Genomic DNA, 26,887 nt, shown 5'->3' with positions numbered 1-26,887 from the left:
AAATGCAATGAACAGAACACAATGGATGTATTGATCATGATGGTGTAGTATACTGTACACATCATTCTTACACATGCTTTATCTAGAAGAGACAATCTATCATCAAATGAAGAAAACTAAGTTTTCAGCTGAATATCATCATCAGTATTCTTAACATGTCTACCATGTCTTACACAGCTCTGCTGTATCTCCATAGCTATAAAGCCTTATCCCTGGATAGAGAGGTTGTGTGAACGTGGTTTGAACTGTGTGTAGGAGGGTCATTGTGTCAGAAACACTGTAGAAGGACAGAGTACCTGCCTTGTGGTCCAGGTACACCCCCACTCTGGAGGAGAAAGGCCCTGACACTTTAGTGTTAACACTGTTGTGTGTGAAACTGTAGTTTTTATCATAGCACTGTAAACACCAGGATTTATCATTGTCTTCAAAGTAGCTTTGTCTGCTGATGTCTTTATAACAGACTGCTATAAGAACCGCTCCACCACTCCACTCTACTTCCCAGTAACAACGTCCAGACAGACCCTCTGTACACATCACCTGACGGTACCCAGTAAATCTCTCTGCATGATCAGGGTAAGGTTGTTGGTGATGTGTATAAGTCACCTTCCTCTTCTCCTCTGACAGGGAGAGATATCTGCTTATTGTGTTCATGTCCAGAGACAGAGGAGAGGAATCTGTGAGAACACACGACAAAAGACAAATCAAACCTCATGAACCTTATTGTGTTTAGAGTTAGTCTCTCAGATCAAACTCATTAGAGCTTTAAATAACAACATATCAGAATGAAACTTCAACGTTCAGAACCTGCATCAACATGGACTCACATTGTAAAAAGTCCTTTCTGGTCGGAGGCTGGAAAATATCAACTGGAGACACAAGAAAACAGTAAAGGTCATCATGACATTGTAAAGGATTTCTATGTCCACACAAATCGTCAAATCCAATAGACTTTACTGCTGACTTCAGGCATGTAAAACATACAGCGTGAGCCTACAGGAGGTCACAACATACGACTGACGTAAAAGACAACAGACCTGCTTTACGGCAGTGTCGTAACGTAGCTCTCTTAAAGGCACAGACACATATATAGCACATATGACAGACATCATACTGAAGAATGGATTAAACTGAAGTTCCAAGGGTTTTGTCAAAACGTTCAAGCTATTATAGCACCATTGCTTACATTGCTTTAACAGCTGTCTACCCGTCTCTCATTTTACATTTATAATACATTTTCAGGTGGGTTACAAATGTCATCCAACCAGGAGAGAGAACTCCTCAAGATCATTTATTGAGCACAAACATATAATAATAACAATAATAAAGAATGGTAAATGGTGCATTTATATACTGTAGCGGGTGACATGAAACACAGGTCACACTAATGTATTGCCCCCCATACTACAGGCTTTAGTAGCCTTCCCAGACATACTTCCACCTGTACAAACTGTTTCAACACTTAGAAATGTACTGTACAGTATAGGGGCCGGTTAAAACACAATAAAGACATTTAAATCTAACCCTAACCTCTCCTTTGAGGAATATTCTGGCTTAAATTCTTAAATTGTACGGTCTAATCTGACAGACAGCCAACCTGTGTACCATCAGATATCAAATATCTCCAGTTGCCTTCTGACTTCATCAATCCATGTTTACTATGATGGCTGGTTAGAAAAACAAGAAACACATTTAAATCTCACCTCTCTTTGATATCTCTGGCCAAGTTGTCTTCAGGATGTTGTCTAGTTGGTCTCTCAGACCAGACACCACATCAATCACATCTGTGAAGGACCTCAACCAAGGATTCAGAACCGCACTGGGTGAGACTGGAGAGAGACTGGAATAGTAGACAGACTGGAAACTCTGGAGAGAGACAAGTAAACCAGTATAGACAGGGATAGATTAGAATATTGATCACAATTGGTGGAGTTGAGCTGATGTCCTTGTTGTTCAACCAGCACACACTACGAACACAAAGTGTACAGGGCAGATATTGAATAATGTTATACTTTAAAAATATTTTACAAAACAGTGGAAGAAGCCAATCTACAAGTTCAGAAGCTGATCTTGTAGATCTTCTATTTTTTTTGGAAAATGTTTACAATATTGGCATTTGTAGATAATAATTGTGATTATCTCAAATAATTGTGATTAGGCCATTATGTAATAATTGTGACAGGCCTAATTCTGACATTGTTATTGTTTCTGTACAACTACTGTATTCTAGAACTATATTAGTATTAGTAACTACAAGCACAAATTATGCCAAGACATAATGTAATGTAATGTAATAATGTAATCGAGTGGAATGAAAAGCAGATTTCTCCTAAATGAGTCAAAACCAAACAGTAAAATGCCATGTGTGGAACCTGAATGAAAGTGATGTCATCAGTGTTGGACAGCTCCTCCTAGGTTACGTCTGGGTTGGAGTATCTGCGGCAAAATACTACGTTTCAGAATTGTCCTCTTAAAAATATGACTGCAATAGGCACAATACTGACTAAGGGCGCGCTCCCACCAAAACATGGTCGGCTAGCGTTAAACGCAGGTTGTGCGCAGCCACAGTTTTTTGCAGCCAGCGGATTCTAAAAAACGGGAGTGACGCACCTGTCACTCACTTTCAAGACCCTCCCCGTAGCCCGCACCGCCTTCTGCCTTGAGCACATAAAGCCATAGACATATAAGGTAGACGCCTCCTTCGGCTCTGAGGCATTTATCTCGGGCGCCATTTTCGCGTAGGCAAGCTGTAGGCAAGCTTTCGTCGTGTGTCACACGTCGTGTGTCACAGGCCTACCGAACACACAGGGTGTTCGGTAGGCCAATCAGAGGCAGGTGGGGGCGGGACAACTAGATTCTGACAAGTCTCAGAAAAGACGCACTGTGATTGGCCAGTAGTCACTTTGAGTGTCCGTTTGCCCACGCGAAAATGGCGGCCGCGATACGAGTTGCTCCAACGAACTGCAGAGGCCAATGAGGTATCTAGGTTTCTATATCTATGCATAGAGCACCATGGTGCTTCCTGAGTCTTGGGACGGTCCGCCTTCAACTCACCCGATTGGACAGAGGGGGAAATCAGCTCCTGCCTCCAGCAGTTTTCTGCTTCAAATGGACAAGTCGTGTAGAGCAGATAAACGCAAGGTCTGCGCGACATAAGGAAAGATCCGCTCTTGCGTGAATCCATGCATTTACATTGACAAAGCATTGGCAGATTCTGCCCCAGAGGTAAAATAAAAGTGCGGTGGGAGCGCGCCCTAACAGCTCAGAATGTCAAGCGGAAACAGGAAGGTCCCTGGTTCAACCCACAAGACGGGGTCTAACAGCATGGCTTGTCATGTCATGACTGTGACGCAGTGTTCATTTTGACACCAAATTTTGATTTAATTTGAATCTTTTGAATTTAGTTTAGTTTTAGTCATATTTTAGTCATCTGAAATGTTTGTTTTTGTCTAGTTTTAGTCAACTAAATATCATAAGATTTTAGTCGACTAAATTGATTTTATCGGCAAAAACGGTATTTTGGCGGTGCCTTGATGGCGTCGTAATGCCAGATTTTACACTTGGTTGCATGCTGAAAATAGCCGATCTACTGCTGTGACTTCATATTGACTTCTTAATATGGAGTTTGCCTCCCCATCTCCACACACACACACACACACACACACACACACACACACACACACACACACACACACACACACACACACACACACACACACACATTAGTATAACCAATCTACACAGACTGACAGAGGGCTCTGTCGTAATATCAACAAGATAACAGGGCATACTGTATAATGATTGTCTGCAGCAGGCTTATCAAAGAAATGCAATGAGCGGAACACAATGGATGTATTGATCATGATGGTGTAGTATACTGTACACATCATTCTTACACATGCTTTATCTAGAAGAGACAATCTATCATCAAATGAAGAAAACTAAGTTTTCAACTGAATATCATCATCAGTATTCTTAACATGTCTACCATGTCTTACACAGCTCTGCTGTATCTCCATAGTACCCCCAAACCCCTATCCCTGGATAGAGAGGTTGTGTGAACGTGGTTTGAACTGTGTGTAGGAGGGTCATTGTGTCAGAAACACTGTAGAAGGACAGAGTACCTGCCTTGTGGTCCAGGTACACCCCCACTCTGGAGGAGAAAGGCCCTGACACTTTAGTGTCAACACTGTTGTGTATGAACAGGTAGTCTTTACCATAGCACTCTAAACACCAGGATTTATCATTGTATCCAAAGCGTGTTTGTCTGTTGATGTCTTTATAACAGGCTGCTATACGAACCCCACTACCACTCCACTCTACTTCCCAGTAACAACGTTCAGACAGACCCTCTGTACACATCACCTGACGGTACCCAGTAAATCTCTCTGCATGATCAGGGTAAGGTTGTGGTTGATCTGCATAAGTCATCTTCCTCTTCTCCTCTGACAGGGAGAGATATTTGCTTATTGTGTTCATGTCCAGAGACAGAGGAGAGGAATCTGTGAGAACACATGACAAAAGAAAAATCAAACCTCATGAACCTTATTGTGTTTAGAGTTAGTCTCTCAGATCAAACTCATTAGAGCTTTAAATAACAACATATCAGAATGAAACTTCAACGTTCAGAACCTGCATCAACATGGACTCACATTGTAAAAAGTCCTTTCTGGTCTGAGTCTCCACTGGAAGTAAAACATCAACTGGAGACACAAGAAAACAGAAAAGGTCATCATGACATTGTAAAGAATTTCAATGTCCACACAAAGGGTCAAATCCAATAGACTTTACTGCTGACTTCAGGCATGTAAAACATACAGCGTGAGCCTACAGGAGGTCACAACAAACGACTGACATAAAAGACAACAACAGACCTGCTTTAGCAGTGTCGTAACGTAGCTCTCTTAAAGGCACAGGCACATATATAGCATATATGACAGACATCATATTGAAGAATGCATTAAACTGAAGTTCCAAGCAAGCTATTATAGCATCATTGCTATTATATAGTGTTTGTTCAGTAACAGCTGTCTCCCCGTCTCTCATTTTACATTTATAATACATTTTCAGGTGGGTTACAAATGTCATCCAATCAGGAGAGAGAACTCCTCAAGATCATTTATTGAGCACAAAAATATAATAATAATAATAAATGGTAAATGGTAAATGGTGCATTTATATACTGTAGCGGGTGACATGAAGCACAGGTCACACTAATTTACTGCCCCCCATACTACAGGCTTTAGTAGCCTTCCCAGACATACTTCCACCTGTACAAACTGTTTCAGCACTTGAATTGTACTGTACAGTATAGGGGCCGGTTAAAACACAATAAAGACATTTAAATCTAACCCTAACCTCTCCTTTGAGGAATATTCTTGCTTAAATTCTTCAATGTTACTGTCCAATCTGACAGACAGCCAACCTGTGTACCATCAGTCTGCTCCAGTTCAAATATCTCCAGTTGCCTTCTGACTTCATCAATCCATGTTTACTATGATGGCTGGTTAGAAAAACAAGAAACACATTTAAATCTCACCTCTCTTTGATATCTCTGGCCAAGTTGTCTTCAGGATGTTGTCTAGTTGGTCTCTCAGACCAGACACCACATCAATCACATCTGTGAAGGACTTCAGAGGACAGATGACCACACTGGGTGAGACTGGAGATCCACTGGAACTGGAGAGAGACTGGAAACTCTGTAGAGAGACAAGTAAACCAGTATAGACAGGGATAGAAGATCAATGGATTAGTACATTGATCACAATTGGTGGAGTTGAGCTGATGTCCTTCTTGTTCAACCAGTGCACGCACGCGCGCACACACACACACACACACACACACACACACACACACACACACACACACACACACACACACACACACACACACACACACACACACACACACACACACACACACACACACACACACACACACACACACGCACACACGCACGCACACACACACAATCAGTAAAATGTGATTGTGTTTTTGGCATTGAGCATATCAAAAAATTCTGTTCCAATGTATTTCAGATCAAATGCCTGGATGCGCTACGTCGTACCCAATACTAAATCTGAGGCAGGGAAAAATCTGCTATTTTCAAATAGCCTAGGTATAAAGTATGGCTAAAGTGGTTAATGTATATGTTTCATTATATCATAGTTTATATCTGAAAAGTAACTGGTAAATATAGCTGCAAGCAGCGATAATACGGGGCCAGTGAATAGAGAGAGAGAGAGACATGGAAACGGAATAGATTGAAGAGAGAGAGAGAGTGACATGGAAACAATAGATTGATGAGAGAGAGAGATGGAAACATAATGGTTTGATTGGACATCTCAACCTACTGCCATTAACAGGATTCGAACTCTCAACCTTCAGACTAATAGGCTGCAACACTACCTATAGTGCTATAGCTTTGTCCAGGCTGATATTGTCTGTTGAAGATCATAAACTCTTGCCTTCTTTCATGAACCAAGCCCCTGTTTCACTAACACTAAGATCACTCGTTCACAAACCATTTACCAATGAAGAAATTGTACATCTCCTCAGAACCAAAACTAGTGAAAGTAGCCGATCTACAAGCTCACAAACCATGAAAAGTTGTGAGATTGTAGATCAGCTATTTTCAGAATGAAGTATGTCATACGTTGAAAAAACGTACTCTCAAATAAGCATTTCAGGTTATCTTTACCATTTGCATATGTATTCATTGATACAGTCATGTTGTTTGCAATTCAACTTAAATTAAGTCTGCATCAAGTGAGGCTTGAACTGGCAACCTTGAGATTGTGAGGCCTTCATTTAAGGGAGACACCATTGGCCCAACAGACAAGTAACTGTGAAAAAGGAGATCACACAGATGATACAGTTTCACGCAAATAGCTGAAAAATCCTGGGTTTAAGTGTTTTTCAAAATGTTCAAAATTGCGGACAATCTAAGGGCGGCACTTACTGGTCAAAACGATAGATGTGTTCCTCATAAGTCAAGGCACATGTGTAAGCAAGTTTCACGACTTTCGGCCAAACGAGGCATGACTTATGCCTGTTTAAAGTCTGCCTTTTCAAAAAATTGCTATAGCGCCCCCTTTTGGCCAATTGGAGTAAGATTGGTTTCAGTGATATTTGGAATGACCCTGTACATTTCTGCAAAGTTTCAAAGAAATGTGAGTCTGCATGTATGTTTTAGGCACAGATGAATAATTTTCATAAAACTGTAATAGTTAAAATCTATCTCCTCCTGGGATTTTTGAGCAATCTGCACGAAACGTTTAACACTTGAACTTTGGACCTCTGCATACAAAAATTTCCAACGGATTTTCCATAAGTGAAAAAATGCAGAAGTTAGGAGCCAATGACTGTTTTTCATATAATGCAAAATGGTGGGAGATCTAAAGGTCATAGGTCAAAAGTCAGAGGGTGAAAGTTGTTCAGCATGAGGAGACGCATATGTGTATTCAAGTTTCATGGCTCTAGGTCAAACAGGGCATGAGTTGTACCTGTTCCAAGTTGCCATTTTCAATTGAGTGCTATAGCGCCACCTTTGGACGAAAGATTGTGAGAATTATTTCTTGATCGTTTTTCATGACCATCTACCATATGGCCGAGTTTCGTAAAAAGCGTATGCACGGTTCAGCCAGAACTGCGAAAAGTGGCAGAAGAAGTGACAGAATACTGCCAATAACAAAACAGGTCCAGAGCTGAGCTCTGGCCCCGTAATAATAGCACAATAAGACATGGAAAGGGAATAGATTGAAATTGAGACAAAGCAAATGATTCCAACAGGCGAATATTCTTTTCAGCCCAACCCAGCTGAGGTGGTCATATATAGGACGCAGGGGGGCAATCCCATGTGAAAAACCTCACCCATTAACATCTCAACCTATTGCCATTGACAGGAATCAAACTCTCGACCTTTGGATTCACAGGCTGAGACACTACCTATAGGGCTATAGCTTTGTCCAGGCTGAGGTCATCTGTTGAAGATAAAAGTGAACCAGTGAAAGCAGCCGATCTACAAGCTCAGAAACATGTTGCTATCTGAAAAGTTTTGAGATTGTAGATCGGTTATTTTCACAATGAAGTTTGTCATACATTAAAAAAACATACTCTCTCCAAGAAGCATTTCATCATTACCTTTAACAGTTGCACATGTATTCAATGATACAGTCATGTTGTTTGCAATTCAACTTAAATGAAGTCTGCATCAAGTGAGGCTTGAACTGGCGACCCTGAGATTGTGAGGCCTTCATTTAAGGGAGACGCCATTGGCCCAACAGATAAGTAACTGTGAAAAAGGAGATCACACAGATGATACAGTTTCACGCAAATAGCTGAAAAATCCTGGGTTTAAGTGTTTTTCAAACTGCTCAAAATTGCGGACAATCTAAGGGCGGAGCTTACTGGTCAAAGCGATAGATGTGTTCCTCATGAGTCAAGGCACATGTGTAAGCAAGTTTCACGACTTTCGGCCAAACGAGGCATGACTTATGCCTGTTTAAAGTATGCCTTTTCAAAAAATTGCTATAGCGCCCCCTTTTGGCCAATTGGAGTGAGATTGGTTTCAGTGATATTTGGAATGACCCTGTACATTTCTGCCAAGTTTCAAAGAAATGTGAGTCTGCATGAATGTTTTAGGCACAGATGAATAATTTTCATAAAACTGTAATATTTAAAATCTATCTCCTCCTGGGATTTTTGAGCAATCTGCACGAAACATTTTACACATGAACTTTGGACCACTGCCTACAAAAATTTCCAACGGATTTTCCATAAGTGAAAAAATGCAGAAGTTAGGAGCCAATGACTGTTTTTCATATAATTCAAAATGGTGGGCGATCTAAAGGTCAGAGGTCAAAAGTCAGACCACGAAAGTTGTCGGGCATGAAGAGACGCATGTGTGTATCGAAGTTTCATGGTTGTAGGTCAAACAGGGCATGAGTTGTACCTGTTCAAAGTTGGCACTTTCAATTGAGTGCTATAGCGCCACCCTTTGACGAATGAGTGTGAGAATTATTTCTTGGTAGTTTTTCATGAGCATCTACCATATGGCCGAGTTTCGTAAAAAGCGTATGCACGGTTAAGCCAGAACTGGCAAAAACAAGTATTTTTCAAACTGCTCAAAATTGCGGAAAATCTAAGGGCGGAGCTTAATGGTCAAATCGATACGTGTGTTCCTCATGAGTCAAGGCACATGTGTAAGCAAGTTTCACGACTTTCGGCCAAACGAGGCATGACTTATGCCTGTTTAAAGTCTGCCTTTTAAAAAAATTGCTATAGCGCCCCCTTTTGGCCAATTGGAGTAAGATTGGTTTCAGTGATATTTGGAATGACCCTCTACATTTCTGCAAAGTTTCAAAGAAATGTGATTCTGCATGTATGTTTTAGGCACAGATGAATAATTTTCATAAAACTGTAATAGTTAAAATCTATCTCCTCCTGGGATTTTTGAGCAATCTGCACGAAACGTTTCACACTTGAACTTTGGACCACTTTCTACAAAAATTTCCAACGGATTTTCCATAAGTGAAAAAATGCAGAAGTTAGGAGCCAATGACTGTTTTTCATATAATTCAAAATGGTGGGAGATCTAAAGGTCAGAGGTCAAAAGTCAGAGTGTGAAAGTTGTTCAGCATGAGGAGACGCATATGTGTATCCAAGTTTCATGGCTGTAGGTCAAACAGGGCATGAGTTGTACCTGTTCAAAGTTGGCATTTTTCAATTGAGTGCTATAGCGCCACCTTTTGACGAATGAGTGTGAGAATTATTTCTTGATCGTTTTTCATGACCATCTACCATATGGCCGAGTTTCGTAAAAAGCGACTGCACGGTTCAGCCAGAACTGCGAAAAGTGGCAGAAGAAGTGACAGAATAATGCGAATAACAATACGTGTCCAGAGCAGAGCTCTGGCCCCGTAACTAATGTTTTCAAGTAAATGCAGTGGAGTAAAAGTACAATATTTGCCTCTGAAATGTAGTGGAGTAGAAGTAAAAGTATTGGAAATTGGAAATACTCAAGTAAAGTACAAATACCTCAAAAGTGTACTTAAGTACAGTACTTAAGTAGATGTACTTAGTTACTTTCCACCACTGCTGGTTGGAATAACGTGTTCCGTCCAACCAGGGAAACTCCCCCCTGTCAGGTGATAAGAAGGTCAGTTGGCTCTCATGCATTGAAGGAGGCATGAGCTCGGCCCTGGCCTCCCTAGGTTGGTAGAGGGAGTGTAGTGCCCAGGATTACAGTACATAGAGATTGGCACTGGGTGTAAAAAATAGGGTTACAAAATCGTGGGATAAAACAGTACAAAAATAAATCTTTTAGACCTGTAGTAACAAATATGATACAATCGAAATCGTAAAGGACTATAGAGCATCGCAGTTCCGCCATTTCCTGGTCCCGGAAGTAAATACTCGATGCATTTTTCCCATTGACTTTTCCAAACATATTTATATCAATCAATTTAAGCCTAGAATCAAGCTATCCAGGATAGCGGTGAATCATGACCGTAAAAACTTTTTTTCTGTGATTTTTTAAAATTTTATATTTAATGATATGATACTATATTTAATAAATACCCTTTGTTTTGCCGTTTTCAAAAAAGTTTTTTCACAGAATCAAACGTTTTATGGTCATGATTCACCGCTATCCTGGATAGCTTGATTCTAGGCTTAAATTAATTTATATAAATATTTTTGTAAAAGTCAATGGGAAAAATGCATTGAGTATTTACTTCCGGCACCGGGGACTGCGATGCTCTATAGACGGATTTCCGCGCGACGTCATCACAGAGCAGAATGCGCAATCTGCGCATGCTCGGGGAAAACGAATTGTTGCGCCGTTCACTCTGTTGTTATGTTCGGGAGTTAGATAGCCATAATTCTGCTATTATAGGCATAATAGGCATAATGCTGCTATTATATACAAACAGATCCAACTTCCGACAAATCATTTTTATTGAGTAAACAAGGTATTACAAACTGCATAATTTAATCTACTTTCATTAAACCCGGTGAAGATCATTTCTTTTATGAATGGACATTTGACCAGAGCTGCTGCGGGTAATGGCGCCCTCTATAGGCTACCCCCGGATCTGCACGGTCATATCCTCTCATGTTTACTAACAGGAAACCTGTCTATAGACCTGTAGTATCAAATATGATACAAACACTTTTGACATCATAAAAAACAAACTCCAATGCTAAATTCTGAGAGCTCATAAGTGCATTCAAGTTATCCAGCACTTATTTCAAAATATTAGTAAAGATATACTAGGAAAACTTGCCTGAACTGCTTAAAAAATAATTGTTTGTTAGTAGTGCATCAACCTCTCCTGTTTAGTTGATGGCAGCCATTTTGGGTCAGACCACCTGAGGCTCTGTAACTACCTGCAATGCAAATGGTATGGTCCAGGGGGAAGTGGGGATGTGTCAGATATGATACAACAGGTTCTTGGTCCAAGTATTGATTACACTGATTTATTAACAAATCAGTGTAATGTATCATATATGATACGTTTGGTGACATAGGGTTAAGAGGATTGCCATGGGCACACTCTCCAGCCATTGCTCCTGCTTTGACGAGTAGCAAATGCTGCGATCTTATTAGTTTATTAGTTTTATGATGTATTGTTGTTATTAGCCTTTTAATAGTCTGTATGTGGTGCTCTTGGTAGTAGGTTTTTGGTATTACAGATGTCATGTTTGTCTTTGTTATGTCCTGTATTGTTTTTACTGGCAGAGCTGTGTAACATTTATTTGCCTCTTCTCTTGGCCAGTGCACACTCGTAAAAGAGACAATAGTCTCAATGTGATTTTACTGGTTAAATAAAGGTTAAATTAAAAAAAAAAAAAAATCCAATCTATGAACACAAATTGTACAGGGCAGATATTGAATAATTTTATACTTTCAAAATATTGTACAAAATGGTGGAAATAGACAATCTACAAGCTCAGAAGCTGTTCTTGTAGATCTGCTATTTTTGGAAAATAATTGTGATTAGGCAATTATGTAATAATTGTGACAAGCTTAATTCTGACAATGTTATTCTGGTCTGTACAACTAGTGTACACTAGAACTATATTAGTATTAGTAACTACCAGCATTAATAATGTCATGTTATGTAATGTAATATACTATGATGTAACGGAATGTAATATAATATGACATGATGGAATGAGATGAAATATGAAGCTGATTTCTCCTAAATGAGTCAAAACCAAACAGTAAAATGCCATGTGTGGAACCTGAATGAAAGTGATGTCATCAGTGTTGGACAGCTCCTCCAGGTCAGCATGTCTCCTCTCCAGCTGCTCCATGTGGTCCTCCAGCTGCCTCAGGAGAGCCTCAGTCTGAGCCACTGCAGTCTGCTGCTGATCTCTGATCAGTTCTTTAAGCTCACTGCGTCTTCTCTCAATGGAGACCATCATCTCACTGAAGATCCTGTCACTGGCCTCCACTGCTGCTTCTGCAGAGCTCTGCTTCACACACACACACACACACACACACACACACACACACACACACACACACACACACACACGCGCGCACACACACACACACACACACACACACACACACACACACACACACACACACACACACACACACACACACGCACACACACTTTTTGTGTTATCCTTGACATGAAAAGGTGTTGAGCACCACTGATATATACAGGCTTCCTTTTTGAAGGAAGGGGGGAGGGGAGGAGAGAACGAGAGAGAGGAGACAGACCTCTGCGTCTGTCTGTGTGTGTGGGTGGGTGGGTGGGTGGGTAGTGGGGTTTGGGGTGGGTGTGTGTGTGCGTTAAACCCTGGTAAACCCTCCCTCCAGAAATCTCATTTACATTTGATTTCTGGAGTGAGTCTGGCCTGATCGCCCATTCTGCAATAATGGCTGTGGGCTGGAGTTGGGCGGGAGTAATACCGTTGACTGACAACCCCTTCAGCCAATGATCGTTTTCCCCCTTCAGCCAATCAGCAGTTCATTTTACCACTTCCAGACTATGTGACGCAACGGGACTTTTGAGACGGCCATGCCCAACATAGGTTGCCTTATTGGGATACATGCGTGCACACTCCCCGCCCCTGCCGGTTCTCTACATTTATATTTTTAAATAGGCTCTGTCATGATTAATTGACCACATATATGAAGTTAAACAACTAAATTCTATCCAAACGATATCTTAATAGTAAATTCCATGCCTCAAAAATGAAGTTTGAGACCGTTTTAAAAACGAAAGTAACTTAAAGGGTAAGACCACTTTGGTAGAGGTTTGGGTTGTGTAGTTACCTTGCCATGATGTAACTCCAAAGGTGGGCAAGAAATATAAAAATAATTGCTCCATTGATTAGAAATTGATAATTCAAAATATGCTCCTCATTGACATAAATGAACCCAAACCTAGCTGATTCAGACTGTATAGAGCATCACCAAACCCAGTACTGTTTGTTCTTTTAATAAAAATGTCAACTTCCTGTTGATTTTACTATTTGAAGATCTGGATCCGGATCTGCCGATCCAGTCCGGGTTTTCTACTTATTAAAAATGGCAAAATCAACAGGAAGTTGTCGTTTTTGTGCTAAAAGAGTGACTTTGAGAGCAGTTTTACCGTACAATGTAAGTCAATGAGGAGCATATTTTGAATTGTCAATTTCTAATCAATGGAGCAATTATTTTTGATTTCTTGCCCACCTTTGGAGTTACATCATGGCAAGGTAACTACACAGCCCAAACCTCTACCAAAGTGGTCTTGCCCTTTAAGTAAGAAGTGAAGGCACTCGCACAACAACAATGGCTGCCGTTCGTCGGCTGCACGCAGGCTGCACTCGGCTTTCATTCGGGCTCACTCGAACTCGCCACCTGATTGGCCAACTGTCGCTGTCAATCACAGAACGATGAGCGACAACGCCGATAGGCTCGTCCATTTTGGTGAACGGGCTAGAAACGCCCATACAAGCCTTCAGGCCAGACTCCTTCTTGAAATCAAATGGAAATGAGATTTCTGGAGGGAGGGGGGTTTACCAGGCTATGTGTGCGTGAAAGCAGAGCATACCTAACCACAAAACACCCAGCAGAGGAGGTCCATCAGCGGGGAGGGTGTGTGCCTCCATCGTCCAGTCCCAGCGACACTTTGTTTTCACACAGCCTGCTGAGGGGCCATATAGTGCACACAAAGGCTCTAAGCACCCTCTTTTCACCGGTGCCTACATTTCCACCACTCAGCTCTTTTCTGTCTTTACAGCTAGGCCGGCAGCACTGATTTGTGGAGGTTGTGGCTTGTCCCCCATCAACCTTTTTTTAAAAACACGTTCCTGTTATAGCAGGGACGTGCACAGATACACTCTAGGTGATGCTAGAGCACCTGCCCTTTGCCCTCTTGACCAGAAGTGCCCTTTTGAAAAAAAGGAAAAAAAGTTTTTTTTTCCCAGTTTACAGCAGGGGTCTTCAACAGGGGGTCCAGGACCCCTAGGGGGTCCTCAAAGTTACTACAGGGGGTCCGCCAAATCTTTATGTGATATGATTTTTCTTTTTACCATAACCACTCGAAACCTAGCATCCCTTTTCTGAGGAGAACTTTAGCCAAAAATAACAGATCTACAAGCCCACAACGCCTCGCAGCGCGAGGCGTTGTGGGCTTGTAGATCGGCTATTTTTGGCAAAGAGGTATAGGTGTAGAGGGAAAAAAGAGCAGACCAAGTTAAAAAAAAAAGTATAATTTACTTGAGCACCTGCCCCTCAAAATGTCTGTGCACGCCACTGGCCTGTTAGACTCATTGTCGGTGCTGCTTTCACACTTTTATCCCTTTCGCAGAGTGTTTGTCTAGTTTAGCCTCGGACGAAGTCGTTATTTGTGAGCTTTTTGTTTAATCGGGGCTCGATCAGTCACATACTGTAGCCTATAGCGTGGAGATGATGTTTTGAGTCCTGGTTGCTGGCTCAGTGTAATGGAGATCATACTGTGCTGTTGGCATGGTAAAAGGAAGCCTGTATGTATCAATATACGTTTTTCAGAAATATATTTTTAGAATTGGCCTCAGGACATCAGCTACAGTATTTGAAACAAGACCAGGAGGTTCTGCCAGACCCAGGCTAAGCCGGACTTCACATGACGTGTCAGCTTGTGTCTATGCCCTGTATGGACGAAAGGGGGACAGACTTTTCTGGCTAGGACCTAAGGACAAACGGACATGCCATGTATGGACGAAACAGGGACAGAGCCTCATGTAAAGCCATACCCTTCAGGTCTGGCAAATAGCCGTTCTACAAGTTCTCAACACATGGCGAATGCATCACGGCGCGTTGTGAGTTTGTAGATCTGCTATTTTAAAAAAATTGTGAGAGAATGTAAAAAATCACACCCAGTGTGAAGTGGGCGGTGTGTGGTCATCACAACATGACTCACTTTAAAAAAAGGATAAATTACTTTTTTTAAAGTCCATACTGCTATTCATAGGGCTGCACATGTGTCATGTGTTTCGCTAGCCAATCACAGTCCTGAATTTGCAAAGTCAGCCAATCACATTACAGTTAGTGGTGATGACACTAGCTGTAATGTGATTGGCTGACTTTGCAAAAGTATCGATTTGCATTAACAATGGAAGGGTTAGGGGTATACAATGCGTTGTAGACTATTGGCCAATCACGATGCAGGATTGGTCAGTGTCCAAAACTCACTTATAGGGGGCAGCTACACCGCCCCAAAAACAATGAATTATTTTGAAACATTTTAACAACACTAATCTTGGTTGCTGGCATAAAATATTTTTAAATGGGGGTCTGCAGCCAAATACATATTATTGGATTAAGAACCACTGCTTTAGTGCTTCTGATGACACAAGACACTGTCTCATCCATATTATGCGTAGCATCACCATCTTTCCTCTTTCCACAGTAAACACAAGAACAAGAACTATTATCATAATATCAGCTCACGTCCAGGGCCTCCATGACCTGTCTCATGTCTTTCAGCTCCTTCTTTTTCTCCTGGATCTTCTGCTGGACTTCCTCCTGAATTGTCACCAGCCAGAAGAGACAGTTTGGCTTGTAAACAAAGAACATGTTCAAGTCGGAATACCAATTCTATCCAATCAGGATACAGGACAAAAACAAGTGAGATTTGAGACAGTTTAGTTTGGATCCACATCTTAAACCAACGGTGTAACTTAACTATCTTTAAAACATGATCTCTCTCATGATTTGTCTTCAAGTGATCGTGGTCCTACCTGTTTCTCTGCCTTCTCTGAAGCAGCTGACACCGTGTCATGGCCCTTATGTTCATCCATGAGGCACTGATAGCAGATACACATGGCGGTCTGTGCGACAGAAAACCTCCATCAGCTTGTCATGACTGGAGCACATCTTCTCCTGCAGTTTGTTGGTGGCTGGGACCAGCTTGTGCTTCTGCAACACAGGAACATTGTAGTGAGGCTGGAGGTGAGTCTCACAGATAGAAGCCAGACACACCAGACAAGACATGAGAGCTTTGTGACGTCTGGCTCCGCTGCAGAAATCACAGGCCACGTCTGCTGGACCGGCGTACAGCAGAGCAGCAGAGACAGAAGACTGCTGACCTCCTGTACTGCTCAGTTTCATCACAACCTGGAAGTAAAGAGAAGAGGAGGGGAGGTCACTCACTGATGACAAATACAACACAGTCATTGTGAGGTCCATGGTGATAAACACAGTGAGACATTACAGGTATTAGTTCATCTAGTAAGATCATTGTAACATTATCTGAACACTGTGGTTCTGAACTTTGCATTCCATAAAGTTGATTGCTTTACAGTATGTTGTAAAATGTAAGCATTTAGTAGACGCTGTTAGAACTAGAAGATGAATGACATTGCAAGAATAGGGACGCTAGAGTTTAATGATTAACCAGTGACTAACACAGTCAAAGATCAGAGTAAACGACCCTAGTCAACAAAATTACACGATAAGGTAAGTACTGCAGACTGCAAAGAAACTAATATACCATCAAACCTAGCATCTGTTTAAACCAGTGGTTCTCAAACCTTTTCATGTCAAGGACCCCCAAATTAATATGTATTTGTCCACGGACCCCCATCTGAAAATGATTAGTACCAGGGAGGGATCTCCATACAAGATTTATGTTATTAAAATGTTTTTTTTTTTAAATACATGCATTTAGAGCTTGTAGATCGGCAATTTTCAAATAGTGGAGGTATAGGGTTACAGTGGTTAAACAGACTGTGATGCTCTATTAACACATTTTGTTGGGGATCCCCTGGAACCCCTTCATGGACCCCTGGGGTCCCCAAACCCCACTTTGAGAACCACTAGCACTCTATGCTACCTAAATAACATTCTTATAGTATTTGTGGACAAACAATATATCATTAATGTATCAACATACATAACAATGGCCCCCATTCATTATGCTGGTCGTAAATATGGGGTAAATAAAGTTCGTAAAGGAGGTTGTATTGTTGGTACTCACAAACTGGTGCAATTCTCAAAGGGGTTCGTATATCACAGAGACGTGCATATGCAGGTCTATATATAATGACAGCCAGCTGGGCGTGAATGTCCCGAGAGGTTCATTTGCATTGCTCCGCGCCCCATTTTGCACCATAAAAGGGCGTGAACCGTGACTCAGCAGTTTGTCTCTGATCAAATCTGCCTTGACACTGACAGAGAACTTGAACATCATTCTGATCTGTCTGGAAGCGAGTCCCACTATTGCACGATGGATCAGCTGAACGTAATGTGTAATGTTTAGCAAATAATAGACTAATAACCTGGAAAGGATATTTTATAAGCCTTATCTACTGAACATTGCTCACGTTTACCGAGGTAAAAAGATGTTGTTGAAAATAAATCCAGGGCATACAAGTGGAACGCTGCTATCCGATTATGGACCAGATTATGGACCAGAGCTTATTGATTACTTATTGATTAAATTAGTTAATTTTTGATTAATATATCACTGTCCTACGTCGAAATGGGGAATGAGTCTTCTGGACACAGCTTTCATCCATTATAGTTTCCTCATCAGATGGTAATATTTATTAGGCTGTTGTGTGTGGCGTTCATGTGATCAATATACAGTAGAGTAGCCTACAGTAGGCTATTACAAATTAATACCGCGGCACGGACACTGGAGGTGCATCAGTCCCTCCGCAGTTTCATTAAGGCATGATAGCCTATTTTCATTATTACGTGACACTTTGGCTGAGATGGCCCGCTGGCAAACACACTGAGGGACCTAATAAATATGGTCGTAAATCGCTTAGTGAATCGGGGCCCCATGTGACCAAGTAACCAACATACAGTATGTGCATAGTATAACTACCATCTATCACAATAGTCAACAAGGAGTTTTGTGTATCAGAACATGTAGTTTAATGTGTGGTTGTAACTTGTAAGGTCATCTCACCTCAGCCAGCATGTTGTTCATCCCCAGAACAGGTCTGGGACTGAAGCTCTCTCTGCACTGGGGACAGCTGTAGACTCCAGTCTCCTCATACTGGTCCCAGTAACCCTCAATACAGCTTCTACAGTAACTGTGTCCACACTGTAGAGCCACTGGTTCCTTTAGAAGGTCCAGACAGACAGGACAGCAGAACTGGTCCTGGTCCAGATCACGTGTCTGTTGTTGCTGCTGTTGTGCCATTTGACTGACAAACACACCCACACTGAGAGAAAACACACAACACTCTGGTTTACTCTGAAGAGAGACTGAGAGAGAAAACAGCTTCGTTTCTTCTGAAGGAAAGTGGGAGAGGCAAAGGGAGGGACTTCCTGGATGTTTGCAGGAGGCAGTGGTTTTAAAGAGACAGTGAATGTGCAGCACAAACAGGTTCAGCTTGTGGTTGACACAGCTGGACTCTCACACTACACCATCATTTCCCCTCCGTGTGGAAAAGCCTGGTGGTGGTGACACGAGGTTACAAGATAATCAGGGGTATTTATCCGGGATAGAGTATGGCAGAAAATGTGTATTTTAGTAAAATATCTCGACTTTCTCACTAGTTCCACACTCTCTCCACTTCCTCCAGACTCCAGTGAGCTCATATATTATAGTGAAACGCTCTAATACTCTCTAGGATTACAAATATGTCATGGCAAGACAGGTGAACTTCAGTGATGCCTTATTGCTGTTGTGTCATTGATTGTCATCTGCATTCTTTTGTTGTCCTCTCACAACCATATGCAGTAAAAAGTAGCTCACAACTGGAGTTGCACCTGAAGTGTTCATAGAATTATTCATTGTGTTTTATTTCAGGAAACAAGATTAAGTTCCTACAGATTAAGTGAAAGAAATGCCAGCAGCATTGTCAAATTCAACTTTTTTATTTTTCATGTTTTTTTGTACAGCTGTACAAGTCTGTATCTCTCACTTTATGAAACATATTCCCTATTTTGCATGGCATCTTATGACTAATCCTATCAGGCATTTTTTATTAGCGTCACTGTAGGTCAGCTACTGTATTTTGTAACGTGAAGTTTTAACACTTTCCTAGGTGTAAATACCAATTTAAAGGCCCATAATGTTTCATTGTACAGTCTGTTACCTTCTAGTGTATTTTAATTACAACTTAATTAATGACTAAGAAACGGTCAGCATTAAAGGAGGAATTTGGAATATGGTAACTCTCTGTTCAACAACGGAACGGTCAACACTACATGTTCTTTGACAGCAAACCGACAGACTCACAATAATGCAAGAATTGGCTACTGTATTCTGGAAGGAAAACAAGGAACCATTCATTAAAAACACTCTCAATGTCTCATTATTATGCCTCATTATAATCAGTAACTTTCCCTTTCGAGGGCTCACTGTGTCAATCTTTTCCAGTGAGAATTGAATGCATGTGTTAAACTTGTAGAATGCTACACAACAGTGTGAATGCAAAGTTGCATGGGATTCTGTTATAGGTTATGTTTCACTTTGGACACAAGGGGGCAGCGTTCACCATGTGCAGACTTTTAGCTGTCAATGCAATGGACTCTCACTCATTTTTCTCCAGACCAAATATCAGAGTGTAAAATATTTAGTTTGAGGACACTGTCAACCCAATAGAATAGAGTTTGATCAATCTCCACTGATTAAATACCACTGCAATTATTTACAAACACTATACCCCCCACTTTCATATAAACTCATGTTCTGTAGCCTGTGTTCTATAGAAGTAACATGTGACCCTTGTTCCTGTCTGTCTCGTATCGTTGTTGTCGGGCAGAAACATCTTATCTCCCTGTTTTAACTTTTTGTGTTTATTCGTAAATTATCGCCCTCCTTGATCATATTACAGCGTCACACGAAAGCATCAAAAATAGCAGATCGACAAGCTCGAAACGCGCATTTTGAGCTTGTCGATCTGCTATGTTCTGCAATTTTTTAATTGTATCCTGAAGAGTATAACAGTTTCAGTGGTGGAAAGTAACATTTATTTAAGTACTGTACTTAAGTACAATTTTGAGCTATTGGTACTTTAATTGAGTATTTCTCATTTCCAAAACTTTTATTTCTACTCCACTACATCTCAGAGGCAAATATTGTACTTTTACTCCACTACAATTATTTGAAAACTTTAGTTACGAGTTACTTATTATATCATGAAACATACATTAACCACTTTAGCCCTATTTTATACATATAGGCTATTTGAAGATAGGCGATCTACAAGCTCACAACGCGTTGCATCGCGACGCGTTGTGGGCCTGTGGGCTTGTGGGCACTTTTATTTTACCTCTGGGGCAGAATCTGCCAATGCTTTGTCAATGCAAATTCGTGGATTCACGCAAGAGCGGATCTTTCCGCCTGTCGCGCAGACCTTGCGTTTATCCGCTCTACACGACTTGTCCATTTGAAGCATATATACTGTAACTGCTGGAGGCAGGAGCTGATTTTCCCCCTCTGTCCAATCGGGTGAGTGGAAGGCGGAGCGTCCCAAGACTCAGGAAGCACCATGGTGCTCAAGGCAGAAGGCGGTGCGGGCTACGGGGAGGGTCCTGAAAGTGAGTGACAGGTGCGTCACTCCCGTTTTTTAGAATCCGCTGGCTGCAAAAAAACTGTGGCCGCGCACAACCTGTGTTTAACGCTAGCCGACCATGTTTTGGTGGGAGCGCGCCCTTACAGAGTTTTTCTATATTGCAGAATTGATAGTTTTACTTAAAGGACGACTTCACCACTTTTCAACATATCTTCATATAATAGGTCCTCACTAATGCTCATGATAAAATGATACAATTCTTTCCTAATCAGTCTGTGTCTCAGAGGAGGGCTGTAGACAGTTCAGAAACCCGTCTACCAGTGACATCATCGATGGGGAATCCAAGCTAATAGAAACGGCAGGCTTTGTATTCCTGGAAAGTTGCAATGCAATAATAGATCCCATTGTTCTCGCCTTAATAAAAATCTGAATAAAAAAATTGTAATCTTTTTGGAAAAAAAAAATCCTGCCTAACGATGATGTCACTGGTAGACGGGTTTCTGGACTGTCCACAGCCCTCCTATGAGACACAGACCAAGTAGGGAAAAAAAGTATCATTTTATCATGAGCATTAGTGAGGACCTATTATATGAAGATATGTTGAAAAGTGGTGAAGTCGTCCTTTAAGTAAAGAATTTGAGTATCTTTCCTTTGCCACCACTGAACCGTTTTGGACATGTAAGGTTTCCACCGACTGCAATGATTTACAAATGTATTTCAAAAGACCCACGGCTTTCACTGCATGGTCCTGCAGGGTCTTCACTAGGGGTGTGCCGATATATCGCGATACGTTTTCGCGACGATATGTATCGTTTTGGGGGAAAAAAATATCGTTTTGGAATTTTTTTTTTTTTTTTTTTTTTTTTTTTTAATAATCATAATAATCAGGCATGCAAACGGCCCCGAAGTGAAAAGAGTGACAACATGTTTTTTTTTCGGGTCAGGTGTCATACTATTTGGATTCAAAACGGCTATTGTAGCTGAAAAGCTACAAGTTTGCATGTCTGAATAATGCAAAAACAGAATTATTTGTTTGCATTTTCTTTTTTTCTCCTCCATATATTTTCATAATAAAAAAAGTGCGTATCGTATCGTATCGAAATCGTATCGAAGTTGTGAGCCAAATATCGTATCGTATCGTTTCGTGAAATGAGTGTATCGGCACACCCCTAGTCTTCACTGACTGTTCATAAATCATGGACACATAAAGCTGAGAACCTCAAATCTACTGGAACTGAACACGTGCGGCTCAACCGTAGAGGCGGTAATCATGACAAACGACTCTTATAACAGGGGTGTTTTTTTTTTTTGGTACATCAGCAGAAATACCCTTTATCTTTCTGGCGTGAAAAAATAATGTAATTTGATCCCTTTTATATAATGGTGAATCAAGTGCAGTCATGGAAAAACTCTTACTAAACTAAATTGTTTTACTTGCGTAAAAGAATGAATACTGCAATATAGAAACACTCGGTTACAGGTAAAAGTCCCGTAATCAAAAGTAGTGGCATCAAAATACTTAAAGTACCAAAAGTAAAAAATACTCATTATGCAGAATGTACCCTTTCACAAGTTATCATTATGTATAAAATATATTCAAATCTTTTGAAAATAGCTGATCTACAAGCTCACAATGCGTCGCTTCGCAACGCATTGTGAGCTTGCAGATCGGCTATTTTCAAATAGCCAAAGTCTAAATAGGGCTGAGGTGGTTAATGTTTGTTTTGTAATAATATAATTAAAATCTTCAAAGTAACCATTAACTAAAGTTTTCAAATAATTGCAGTGGAGTAAAAAGTACAATTTTTGCCTCTAAGATGTAGTTGAGTAGAAGTAAAACTATTGAAAATTGGAAATACTCCAGCAAAGTAAAAGTACCTCCAACTACCATACTTGAGTAAATGTACTTAGTTACTTTCCACCACTGATCAAGTGACAGTATAGCCGAACCTCCAGAGTTTTCTGTTCCTGCCAACAAGCTTATAAAAGACAATTAAAAAGACAATTATCCAAAACGTCTTTATACCGAATAGTAGTTGTTTTTTGGATAACAGATCAGTTATAATGACTCATCTCATTGTTTATGTGTAAATGTTTGAATGCCTTTTGTCACCAGGTTTGAACTGATTTATAAAAGGTGAAGAACCTGAGGTCCATGCCGTGATATGGTTGTTTTGAAATATTTTTGTAAATATTACTGTCTTTTAACCACGTGAATCCCTAATGCTGGGGGCGAACATTCCATTTGGTTGCATTGTGTGGTGCTCTGCTATGCTTTGTAACAGCTGTGTTGTGTTGTGTTGTGTTGTGTTGTGTTGTGTTGTGTTGTGTTGTGTTGTGTTGTGTTGTGTTGTGTTGTGTTGTGTTGTGTTGTGTTAAGCTATGTTTTGTTACAGTTGTGTTGTGTTACAGAATACTTGTGTTGTGTTGTGTTGTGTTGTGTTGTGTTGTGTTGTGTTGTGTTGTGTTGTGTTGTGTTGTGTTGTGTTAAGCTATGTTTTGTTACAGTTGTGTTGTGTTACAGAATACTTGTGTTGTGTTGTGTTGTGTTGTGTTGTGTTGTGTTGTGTTGTGTTGTGTTGTGTTGTGTTGAGCTATGTTTCGTAACTGTTGTGTTGTGAGGTGCTGTCTTGTGTCATGTCATATTGTGTTACAGTTTGTTGCATTGAGTTGTGTTATGCTATGTTTTGTTACAGTTGCATTGTGATAGTGGGAGTGGGAGCTCCTCCCTACTACTCCCACTATCACAGAAGGAGATAGGCAGAACAGAATAGGTGTGTGTATTTCTGAGAGGTGCTTCAGCACACGCTGTAGGCTGCAAAGAGAACAAGCTACTCAATCACACTCACACTCTCACACACACACACACACACACACACACACACACACACACACACACACACACACACACACACACACACACACACACACACACACACACACACACACACACACACACACACACACACACACAGAGAGAGAGAGAGCTAGAATGTCTCATGTTACAACAGTACTTGACACTGAGTTGGTGGAGGAGAGGATGATGAGAAATGCTGTGCGGAGGGGGATAGAGAGAGACTGGGAGAGTGAAAGAGGCATGAAAGCTGCCCACACAGCAACCAACCAACCAACCGAGGGCTTTGTTGGAACAAGACTGAGTCTAAATGCCCTGCCAGGGTGACCCCCTTGAAGCCACACTGCTCCTTACGCTAACACAGGATATATCTGTCCCTTCCTTCACTACGACAGCCGGGCCAAACACTCCCAAGTAAGGGCTGGGCAATTCACCAACATATCCAAACCCAAACGTAGAACCTCTAACCGACTTAGTCTTGCTCATGTAGGATAGTCGATTAATCGAGAAGCTGTTTTTTTTGGTCATATATATATACAGTATATGTGTGTCATAAATACATACATACATACATACAAACTAGATACGTACCGTAAACAAAAAAATCTAAATTGACGTTCGATACTGTGTATCGAAATTACAAGCTGTATCACAATTCTCCCGCACATCCAAGGGAAGCCACAACCGTGCTTCCGACGGTGAACAATTTAGCCACAGACGAGTTGACAGAGAGAGAAACCGCTGGTAGTGTTGCATTGTAGAGTCCAGTCTGCCTTACCTTTCATTTACGCAGCCAGCAATCCCAAACTCCCACATAATTCGACCCGTGGGTCGCGCTCAGGAAATAACGAGCGCAGTCGGGGTGACATGCAAGCCTTTCGGTGGTGGAGAACGCTGGTCTGGATTTAAACATTTAATTAGCGTTCTAGAACAACGTTACAAAGTGCCAAGCAGATCGCATTTGAGCACAAGTGTGTTGCCTGCGATGTATGAGAAATGAAGGCAAGAGTTACTGAAGGGCTGAGCCATGTAGAATTGAATGCCTTAACTAGAACGGTGTGAGCTCCTCCTCAGAGCGCATAATCTGAGTTCCCAGAAGTTTTCGCCAGCTCTGGCGAGGAACTTCTGGGCCAGAGCCCTGGTATTTGTGGGCGGGATGTAACTTACGCTCAGAATCTGAGCGGACACGCCTCTTACCGGTCTGAGAGCTGTGCAACTCGTCTAAAAAGTCCGACGAGAGGCAAACAGCAGTACACAACAATGGTGGCCGAAATTTCTCAAGGGGAAATTGCTTCCCGTCGATCCTATTAAGATGCAACACCCACTGCATGTGGATCCCGCCCCCTTTTCTTCATTGGCTGTTGATTTGAATCAGAACTCAGTGGCCGTGCCCCTGTTGTCCAGGATCCAAGCCGAAGACTCCCAGACTACAGAGCGCAGGTCTCTGCCAGGCCGGGTTGTCTACCCAGGGCCCGCAAACTTTGGAAGGCAGTCATAGCCACTTGGAATGGGAATAAATCTGAACTTTTCAAAGAACGTTAACTCATCTTCTTAAAGAAGAATCTGAAAATGTCAATGACAGTTGTTAGGGCATAAAACCCAATGTTTATATTATTAATATGTCAATCATTCTAGATTCTCATTTGTTATTTATGATTGTTAGCCTAATACTCAAATAAAAGTATGTTTTTATTTGTTATTTACAAATCAAGAGCCTAATGATTCAAATTACATAACAATCGAATATCGAATTGTGGCATTAATCGGAGTTACAAAAATATTTTAAAAAAATAAATAAATCTCTAGGCTCGCATTCAGGGTCTGGCGATGCGGTAAAAGGCAGGGTTTTCTCGGTTGAAAATCTAACCGGCGGCCCGGCCCAATCGGGATCGGTTTAATCCAGTGTGAACCAATCGCTAAAAGCGTCCCACTTTGGCCACGCCCCCATCTCAGAAATGGGCTGCACTGAGAGGGCTTTCAGACTGAATAATGTGAGTGTGAAACCAAATGAAAATTTCAGGCTGAGTGTCAGGCTAGGTTAATGGTGGAGCTATAGGGGGAAGGCCACTGCTTCTTCACCATCAGTTTGGGTCATCATCACCTCCTCTCAGCTCTTTCTATCATGTCCGCTCCTTTTCTACTGCATCTCTCATCTCTCTCTCTCTCTCTCTCTCTCTCTCTCTCTCTCTCTCTTTCTCTCTCTCTCTCTCTCTCTCTCTCTCTATCTCAGTTGTTCTCTGTTAAATTAAATAATGGCTAGTGGGGTATGTTGCTGAAAAGCACACACACACACGCACGCGCGCACGCACACACGCACTCACACAGCGTAACACGATGCAGACCAGTGTGTTGGACACTAGGGGGCGCACCGGTATCTGGATTAGTGTGTTGACCACACATACAGTACATGGTGTGATGGAGACCTGTGTTGTTGCATAACATTCTGTCTCCATGCCTCATGTGTCCCACATTCTCGCCAAACGCAGGAAATCATTTTGTAAATGGCAGGACATTCAAGGAGGCGTTGATTTCACGTTCTGAAGCAGTCCAACCACGCAGATATGAACATTTGGATGACATGCAGTGGGCGATGGATTTGGCTTTCCTCGTGGACCTGACAGCAGTGGTTTTGACATATTTTTACTTTACTTGAGTAGGCTATTTCCAATTTTCTATACTTTTACTTCTACTCCACTACATTTCAGAGGCAAAACGTCACCTTGCTAAACTAATGGCCGAAGTCATTTTTTGAGGAAAATTATATTTTTGCCTAAGTCAGCTCCTCATGACACTGGTAAAATGGCCCATCTCCTAATTGAAAAGGATCATGCTGTTCACTCCCCTTTCAGTATAATGGCCTAACTCCCTAGTGTGACTTAGGCCAAAATAGGGCTAGTGGAGTTTGCATGTTCTCCCCGTGTCTCTCAGGGTAGTTAACACCCTCCCAAAAACATGCAGTAATCCTGGTCGCTATACCACCTCCCCCATGACAGCCGGGGCGCCTGATGGAGGGGAAAGGAACCAGTTGTAATAACCTTGTTCCTTCCACGCGCTACGTCCTACCGGGGA

At 41.5% G+C, this 26,887-nt stretch overlaps 1 pseudogene across 1 annotated transcript; it reads right to left on the bottom strand.

Moving 5' to 3' along the window:
• Positions 1-24,634, bottom strand: LOC311035065 (E3 ubiquitin-protein ligase TRIM47-like; annotated as a pseudogene). Its single transcript has 11 exons — positions 24,597-24,634; positions 18,405-18,645; positions 16,228-16,603; positions 15,938-16,084; positions 12,247-12,480; positions 5,537-5,696; positions 4,650-4,700; positions 4,122-4,499; positions 1,701-1,826; positions 825-866; positions 1-674 (listed from the first exon to the last, which is right to left on the bottom strand). The product of its transcript is annotated as an E3 ubiquitin-protein ligase TRIM47-like (transcript).
• Positions 24,635-26,887: the final 2,253 nt, after the last annotated feature.

This window comes from Gymnoscopelus microlampas (assembly GCF_963454915.1).
Source record: "Gymnoscopelus microlampas genome assembly, chromosome: 19".
In the NCBI taxonomy this organism is placed as follows: domain Eukaryota; kingdom Metazoa; phylum Chordata; class Actinopteri; order Myctophiformes; family Myctophidae; genus Gymnoscopelus; species Gymnoscopelus microlampas.
The sequence above is the reverse complement of the archived record's forward strand: the minus strand, read 5'-3'. Positions and strand labels throughout refer to the sequence as shown.